Here is an 8,670-nt window from a genome sequence, read left to right on the forward strand (position 1 = left end):
GAGACCAGGGAAAGAATGGTAAAGAAACTGGGACAAGAAGAGTCTCTGTGAAGCTGTTGAACAAAAGGGAAAGACACAAAGTTTAGAGACCAGGCATGGGCAGTTGGCATCTTCCAGGAATGGCTAAATTGCTCCTCACACTGGAAGACCGAATGCAAGCCAGGCCAATGCAACTGGAGGGTTTTGAGCAAATCTGAGTTCATAGTTTTTCTGATGTCATTTTCTTTAATCTTTACAACCTATGAGGTGCCTGAGGCAGCAGTTGCAGTCTTTATTTTACATGGGCTAACTTAAGTCTCAGAGACCTTGTGTCTTGTGAAGTTCAGGTCAATGGGAGAGGTAAGATATGAGCCCATATCTTTTTATTGTAAAGCTCCAATCATGCCTATAATATCAGTGCCTTTTCTTTAGCCCGTGCTGGGGTGAGGCCAGCTAAAGGGTAAAATATGCATTTTTAATTGCCACAAGAAGAAGATCTGAATCCAAATGAGCTGGGCCTGCTACTGGAAGTGAATGATGTCATAAAAGTATTTCTTAAATGGCATAGACACTGAGTCTATTTCCTGTACCTAGAGCTAGCTGTTGTCTATAACTAACTATTTAACATTTGCACATCATCAAAAAAAAACCTGTTTATAGTGCAGATAATACACAAGATTCTCTGGATTACCAGGGCAGAGGTGGGCAAGGATTCAGAAAAAGATGGCTCACTCCCCAAAAGTTAGAGAAGCAACTAGAAAAACAAGATAAATGTCAGCAGGCCATGTAAGAAATAGGGGAGGAACAGAAAAGCACCAAAGAGACTCAGAGGCAAGTGGGGTTAACTGCAGCACAGAGAGAAGTGTCTGACTGGAGAGAGCAAGATTTAAGAAAGGAGGTAAAAACGACCCCTTTGGGGTTGACTGATCCTTTCACAGAGGTCACCTAAAACAATCTTAAAAACACAGATATTGACATTACACCCCATAAAAGTAGCAAAATTACAGTTATGAAATGAAGTAGCAACAAAAATAATTTTGTGGTTGGGGTCACCACAGCGTGTAGAACTGCATTAAGGGGTTGCAGTATTATGAAGGCTGAGAATCGCATGGCTTTAGATGGTTCGGAAAGTATGTCATTCATTTAACACATTTTGAATATGTGTGTAGAGTGTATGTCTGTATATGTGCGTATGTTTGTATAGTGTGTGTGTGTGTGTGTGTGTGTGTGTGTGTGCATGTGCAGAGCCCAGAAGTTAATGCTAGGTGTCTTCTGTCCTCATTCTATATGTTATTTTGTACCTTTTCATCCTGTAAACCATAAAAATTCCATAAAAATATATTGTTTATGTTATTATACAATGAAACTTTTAAAATTGATGTTAAAGTGGTTATTTCTCTCTCTTTAAAATATAAAGCAATAAATGTTCATATAAATAGATGTCTTTAGGCTTTTAAACAATGTTTCAAACAAAAAACTTTGAACACTACTGCTTTGTGTGTATGTGTTGTTGTTGTTGTTTTCCTCGTTTACAGTTTTGTTTAACTAGGAACCATTCATTTACCCATAGTAGCTGAGTCTTGGATTGGTGCAGTCATATCTACATTCCAGTTACAGAACTGACTGCTCCATCATCCCAAAATGTCCCCTTATCTTGTGCCCTTTATGCCTGGGTTTTCTCCTCATCCCAATCCCTTAGGAACAATTCAACTATTTTCTCTCCCCCATGTCCCTATTTTCTTTTCTAGAATATCATGTAAAGGGAACAAAATTGTAGGTAACTTTTCAAGGCTGGTTTCTTTCATTTAACACAATGTATTTGGAATCCATTCATATCATCATTCGTAGGGTTTATGGGTTGCCCTTGTTACTATTGTAAGGTATTTCTTCCTTCATTGGGTAGGGTTTTTCTTTGTTGTTGTTGTTGTTGTTATTTTTAGATAAGGTCTTAGTGTGTGGTCTAGACTGACCTTGAGCTTTCAATCTTTTCTAAGCCTCCAGATTGCTGGATTACTCATCCCCACATTGTATGCTCTTCCACATTTGTCAGTCCACCAGTTCAGAGTCTGTAGGGTTGTTTCCAGCTTTGGGCAGTCAAGACTAAACATTCACAGACAAATTTTTGTGTGAAGATAACTGTTATGATGATGTGGGTGGGTATAACCAGGGAAATTGAAATAGAAGACAGTTTAGACATTTGAGGATGAACGGGGTGGGGAGGCATTTTAGTTAGAGGGATAGTCCAGACAAGCTGTCTTTTTGCCTGTTTGTCTGCAAAGGTTATAGATATTATCGAAGGGCTAGAAATCAGTATGTAGAAGATCTATTGGGCATGTCTGGTGTCCTTTTCAGACTTCTCTGTGTGGCTGGCTTGAAGCACTCCTGTGGCTTGAACCACAGTCCTTATCTCCAGCCAACATTAACATTGGGTCTGAGTTGTTTTCTGACCCAAGTGTTAGTATACAGGTGACACCATTGGCCTGCTCTCAGGGACCTGGGAGCTGCTTAAGTCATTATCTTTGGCTACTAGATGTGCCAGGTGTGTGCTACGGATAAAAGGGCCCCCATCCACCTCAGATTCCCCCCTTTCCTCTTTCTTTCTGCCTGTCTGCCTCCATCTCTCCCCCATGTCCCCACTCCTCTCCCCTCCCCTCCCCCAATAAGCTTCTTATACCAGATCTGCTGCATATCATAGTTTCTCAGGGGTACATTTTGACATTAGCCTGCCAAAAGTCCCCTACCCCTTGCCTGCATTTTTTATCTTGTCACTAAGGCTAACCACTCATGTGCCCACTTAGCCTGGTATCCAGGGTAAGCAGTAAGTTTGGATAAATTGAAACATTTGCTGTTTCTTATTTTTGTTTCTAAATAAAATGATCTTTAAAAACTATAAACAATTCATAGTTATGGTAATTTCAGAAATTTATAGTTAAGAAGATCCATTACCAAGTAAACTATGACCAGTTCCATCTGATCTTTTGCTAGCTTTATTTTTACATAATTGTGATCATATTCTTTATGTTATTTTGTATCTCAATTTTCACTAATATTCTACCATAACCATTTTCTTTTTTATAAAACTCCTCATAAAACTATTTATTAAAATAGAAAGCATAGCCATTATGCTACATGATAGTCTATCACACAGCTCTAACATAATTTACTTAGGCGTTTCTTGATTATTGAAACATTGTTTTGTTTCTGCTTTATCACCAATATAAGTAATACTGCGGGTGAACATCTTTCTTCATAAAGCATTTTTATTGCATTTTTTCCTTTTTTTTTCATGTTCTCAATAACAAAATCACATTGGAAACCTAAAAAAACAAAAAACAAAAAAATTACAAAACCACAAAGAGTAACATCTTGAATGACCCTAGGGGACAGTTTATTTAATTTTCTCTGAGTCCCCTCCCACTTGGATGCCTACCATCTGCTGATTTCTGGGGGAGGGATTGCATGAGATGTAGCTTGAAGCCTGGAGTCTGAGTATTGAATTCACTGTGATAAATGTCAGCTGGGGGTTCTACCTAGCACACTGCCTGTCTGGGGATAGAAAGCACAGCAGCTGGGACCTACGCAGGAGCCAGGCTTCCTCGAGCTCTGAGGAAGGTTGTTTCTTACACCAAACCTTGATATTTCAACTCCACTTTGTAGAGACGGGAAATGTGGCACAGCTATGAACTGACTTGTTCAGATCCTCTAGCCTCTGCCAGGCTCAGTCAAGAGTCTACCCAGTATGGGTGTACCGTGCTCTTCTCCCAGGGGAATTTACAGTATTCCCAGGACTTATCCTTCTCTTGGACCTTAGCTTTACAAAGGCAGCCGAGAAGGAAGATCTGAGGACCGAAGGTCTAACATGTGGAGAAAGGTTAGCATAATTCCAATGAGGAAATTCTTCTCCAAAAAGCAAATTAAATGAGTTTTTTGCACCAGAATATTTGGAGGCCTACAACTATATGCAGCGTGTTGTTGTTGTTGATGTTTTGTTTTTAAACACACTCACATCTAGGAAAGCAACAAGCTCTCACAGGCAAGGCACATCTGTAACCCCAAGGACAGAAGACTTCCATGGTGTTGACTGTCATTTGTTTCCAAGTGGCATCTCATACACAGAATTTTATAATTCAGAAACGTTTGCAATGGCCTACACATTTTTTTTTTTGCCTTCCTTTTAGAAAATCATTAAGTAAATCAAGTAATTTAAAACCCCAAGAAGTCCCACAGTGAAGCAACCTGTTTAGATGTATCGGATCCAAAATTTTCCATACTTATTTAGACCCAGAGCATCTTTCTCACATGAGTTCTATTTACATCTCACACACTCGAGAAAATGTTGGACCAGGTTTAGGCTAACTTGGGCAGCAATTCTCAGGTCTCTCCTAAGAGCAGGAGCCAAAGCACCATTAGCTCATGGGTTCCCAGAAGTTCAGTGTGGAGGCGCGAGGCTCTGGTGGTCCTGCTCGCTCTCCGTCATGTCTCACTCGTGAGATAAAACAGTGCGGTGCGGTGAAACATGCCGATCACCACCAAACGGGCGAATTCTCACATTCTGACTCATTTCCTTTACGCTTTTGAAAACTCTGGAGGCCAAAGGCAGGCGTGCTTACAATGCAGAGGAAGGTTCCTTCTTTACTTTTTGGGCCATGCCTGGCTCTAGCGTGTCATGTTACAGGGAACACCTGCTGTCCACTCTGTAGCCCAGGCCCCTCAGCCAACTCGCCCAGCTGGTGCTCTCTCCCAGCACGAGCTGTTTCAGGAAAGGGGAATGAAGACTTTGATTTAGTTCTCCCTCCCAGCCCCCTGTTCTCCCCCCCCCCAAGCCCCCAAACTACCTTCTCTCCTCTCCCAGCCTCTTCTGGTTATTGTGTTGGATAGAGGCGGTGATTGAATTAAGAAAGCTGCTGAAAGCAGAAACGGAACGCACAGGAAAAGGAACAAGAGCCTCACACAGGAGCCTTCCCCTTTGCACTCCACTCTGGAACAAAGATGCTCTGAGCTGCGCTTAAGTGGTACCTGGTGATTATAGCATTAGTGGGGCATTGCTCTTCAGTGCCTGTCACTCAGACCACTGCAAAGCAGTCTGAACCAGGGGAGCTACAGAGAGGCTGGGGACCATCCACAGCCCTGTAATTATGAGACTAATTCCAAAAAGGTCAGAACTCCTTAATCAAACGCTAATCAAAGCGTTTTGTAAATGATGCTGGTTTTCCTCAGTGTGAGAGGAAGGGCAGTCAGGAGGCCAAGGGTCCCAGAGTGCATTTTGAAAATATAGGTAGAGCCAATAGCTTCACTCAGAAAATTTAGTCATTGGAGTGTTTATTTATATTTTTGAAGTGCAAGACGACATTACTTTCTATGATGTCTTTTTATGTTGTATAAGCAGGTTAAGGGATCAGTTCAGGGAAGGCAGCCAAATCTGAAAATATTTAACTCCCTTGTTTTGTTTTGGTTTTTGTCTCTTTGTTTTTGTTTGTTTGTTTGTTTGTTTGTTTTTCTAGAAGTGTGCCTGGATAACAATGGTTAAGTTTGTAGAGCCTTTGTCTGCTGATGAAACGCCTTGGTCTGCATGGTTTCTGTCTGTTCTTGTATTCATTTTGCAAGACAGGATTGGTCCATTGCTGAGGTGAGGGAACTGAGACGGGAGCTCAGCTGCTTTCTTTTGGCTCCTTGATAGAGAAGACTCAATTTTGATTTTTTTTTCCTTAAAATGCAGTGCTCCTTGAAGTGCTATTATGAATGCAGTGCTATTATATAATAGTTCCTTTTGCTGTAAACCCAGGTCTCCAGCGCCACCCTGACCTCTCTGCCAATAATCCAGACTTTGCTATCCTGACAACCCACTCTGATTTAAAATTGTCATTATAAACCCTTTGGTTATAAATAAATGAAACAGGCAAACAGCAACAACAAAACTTCCCTGTGTCTTTTCAAATTTCAGTGACTTTAGATACTCATTGAAAACACATGTGTATGCACACGGACACAGATATACACATACATACACACATACACATATACAAACATGAACATACACAAACACACACACACATATATATATACATGTATATATATGTGTACATATATATATATATATATATATATATATGAACGTATACACCCATATATAAACATGAACACACACAGAGAATTCTTTTCAAATAATCTTATTTGATCAACTAAATCTCATTATACTTTTAGTGTACATTATTAACATCTTTGGTGTGTGTGTGTGTGTGTGTCTGTGTGTGTGCACGTGCTTAAAGCCTTGGCCTTCAGCTGGCCAAGCTGATGGTAAATCTCTAGAAGGTGTCATTGCGCAACTGGTCAAGGTCACTGTCCTGGGTGAAGTGGATTTTATTTGTGGTTCTGTATTGTGTGCACCAGGCTGCGAACTCCAGGCAGAACACATTGACTGCAGCCTCCTCTTCCAAACCTCATTTTCTCTCCTTCCTGGGGTGCAAGCTCCCCAAAGTGTGATTAATCCACCTATTGATTGCCTCCTGCCATAGTGAGGGTGAGATATGGCTAGCAATCGGTGCCAGGCTGCTGATGTGACTGGACTGCTTAACCACGAGGTGAGAAGAGACAAGTATGAGCCTGCGCCTTCCAACCCTGTACACACAGAGGGGGCACAATAGCTTTGTTTCCCACATGCTTTGCAAAATGATCGTGCTCATCAAAATGCAGCTGATTCTTTTTCAAATGAATTATAATGTATACTCCCTGCTATCTCAATTGGCTTCACAAAGGTCTAATAAAAGTTTGTGGATGAAAGGAAAGAAGATGAAAAAAAAAAGAGAGAAAGTAACAGGATAGAAATCTCCTGGAAATGGAACTAAACATGAGTGTGCTGCTTTGATTAAAGCAGCCTGGGCAGATGTAATGGATGACCCAAAGCTTGCCAGCAAAAAGGATTAGAATAGTAAGAAGGCATTTACCTAATATTCAGAGGCAGTGTGGCAGGAGAAAGGTAAGGTGAAGATAAGCTGAGGGAGTCGGCAAAGACCCCAGAGAGAAATGGCGCTTCTGCTCATACATGAATGGGGTAAACCAGAAGTCTGGAGGCTCAGCTCAACACCAGCAAGTTTTGACCAGTAAATAGAAAAATTAGCTAGCCAGGGATTGGTAAGGCTTTCTCTTCTCTTTCTGCTCCAGCCCAAGAGGAAGCCAAGTGGGTATGCCTAGCTAAGCAGGTGCCATGTTTTCTTTCATTCTGCCCCTTATATTTGGAAGAACCTTATGTCCAGGCACATTGTTCCTCTTGTCTCAGGAACTCCTATCATGAGGGAGCAGAAAGGTAACTGGGACCTCATAACACCTTCTGTTTCCCATAAAGCTTTCAAGGCATCCAGATAGGAAAACAAAAAACAAAAAAACCCCAGGAACTATTCATCCATAGGTAGTCTAATGCCTAGTGATTTTTCTACAGGGAGGGTAAAAGTGCTGTTTTTGAGGCCGTTTTTCAAGACTCTCCACCTCGTAGCTCTCATGTATCTAACCATGGGAAGAGGAGGCAAAGAAGCAAGAAGAACAGCTAGGAGAGGCTGGTCCCAATCCAGCTGGTGGCAATGGGAGGGAATGAAATAAAGGAAGGACATGAAGATGTGAGTCAGAGGAATAAGCCATGGCCCAGAGAAATTCTCCAGAGAACAGATAGCTTGTTCTAAATGGGTTGCAGGTAGAGCCGAATGTTTCACACACTCAAGGAGCAGAAGAAAAAAAATGTTAATTAAACCATTTGCTCTTTCTAGCAGGAGTTGAGAGTTCAGCAACCCTGTAAAACAAGAAAACAGAGAGCAGTTCCAGACTACAGAGGGAAAAGTCATGTAAAATCCAAGAGGAAAATGAAGCCAAGAGTCACATGGAAATAACTTATGACACCAGCCTGATAGAAACGAAACTACTTAAGTAGCTTTAAGCCATCAGCCGACAAAGGCAATGCTATCTGTGTGTGGTGACGAGCAAATGATTGTCCACAGTGTGAGTTTTCCTATTTTGTTTGGCATCAAAATGAAATTGGGATAAAGAAGAATGTGATTTGAAAATGGCCAAGAATGAATAAATGAAGTTTCCCTGAAGAAACGCCAGTGTTTCCACATCGAGAGCATAATCTCTGATAGAAATATTATTTCATATTGTCTTTATTAATAAGTATAAGAGGTTTGCTTGATGATGCAAATTGCAGATGCTTTAAAATAGGGCTGAAATGTCAACACTCAGCTGATCGCAATGTCCCCAAAGAGGTTAAACATGAGGGGCAGGAAATGATAAAACAAGCCTAAATTTGGCTACATGAAAAGTACATCTGGGAAAAAAATAATTCAAAAAGCAGATATCCATTGGGCCAAAAAAATCTGGACCACACTGTTGCCAAAGGAGACCCAGGTGCGAAGTCGGATGGTAAATTAGGTGCAAGTTTAAAAATACAAGAGGGCAGCCCAAAGCCATTCAATCCTGGCCTGCCTCATCTGATAAAGAGACCCCATCCAATCACAGGAAAAGATCAAGTCCGCCTCCACCTTCCCAATTTGCAGACTATTTACAAAGGAAATTCAATCTGTTTATTGCTTTGGTTTTAGTTAGTAGGGATAAAACAAAACGCAGTCATTTACCAGAGTGTAAGCCTTGACTGTTAACTCCAGTTCATGGCCTGTGATTTTTAGAGAAAGAACTACGCCACAGTGATTC

General features: G+C 41.1%; 1 annotated feature.

The window, feature by feature from the left end:
• Positions 3,391-5,771: an enhancer, noted in NCBI's record as "VISTA enhancer mm1601". NCBI's record gives its function as "enhancer in: facial mesenchyme[3/5]" and the evidence as "EXISTENCE:transgenic organism evidence [ECO:0001131][PMID:17130149]".

The sequence above is a fragment of the Mus musculus genome, chromosome 1, assembly GCF_000001635.26.
Source record: "Mus musculus strain C57BL/6J chromosome 1, GRCm38.p6 C57BL/6J".
Lineage (NCBI taxonomy): Eukaryota > Metazoa > Chordata > Mammalia > Rodentia > Muridae > Mus > Mus musculus.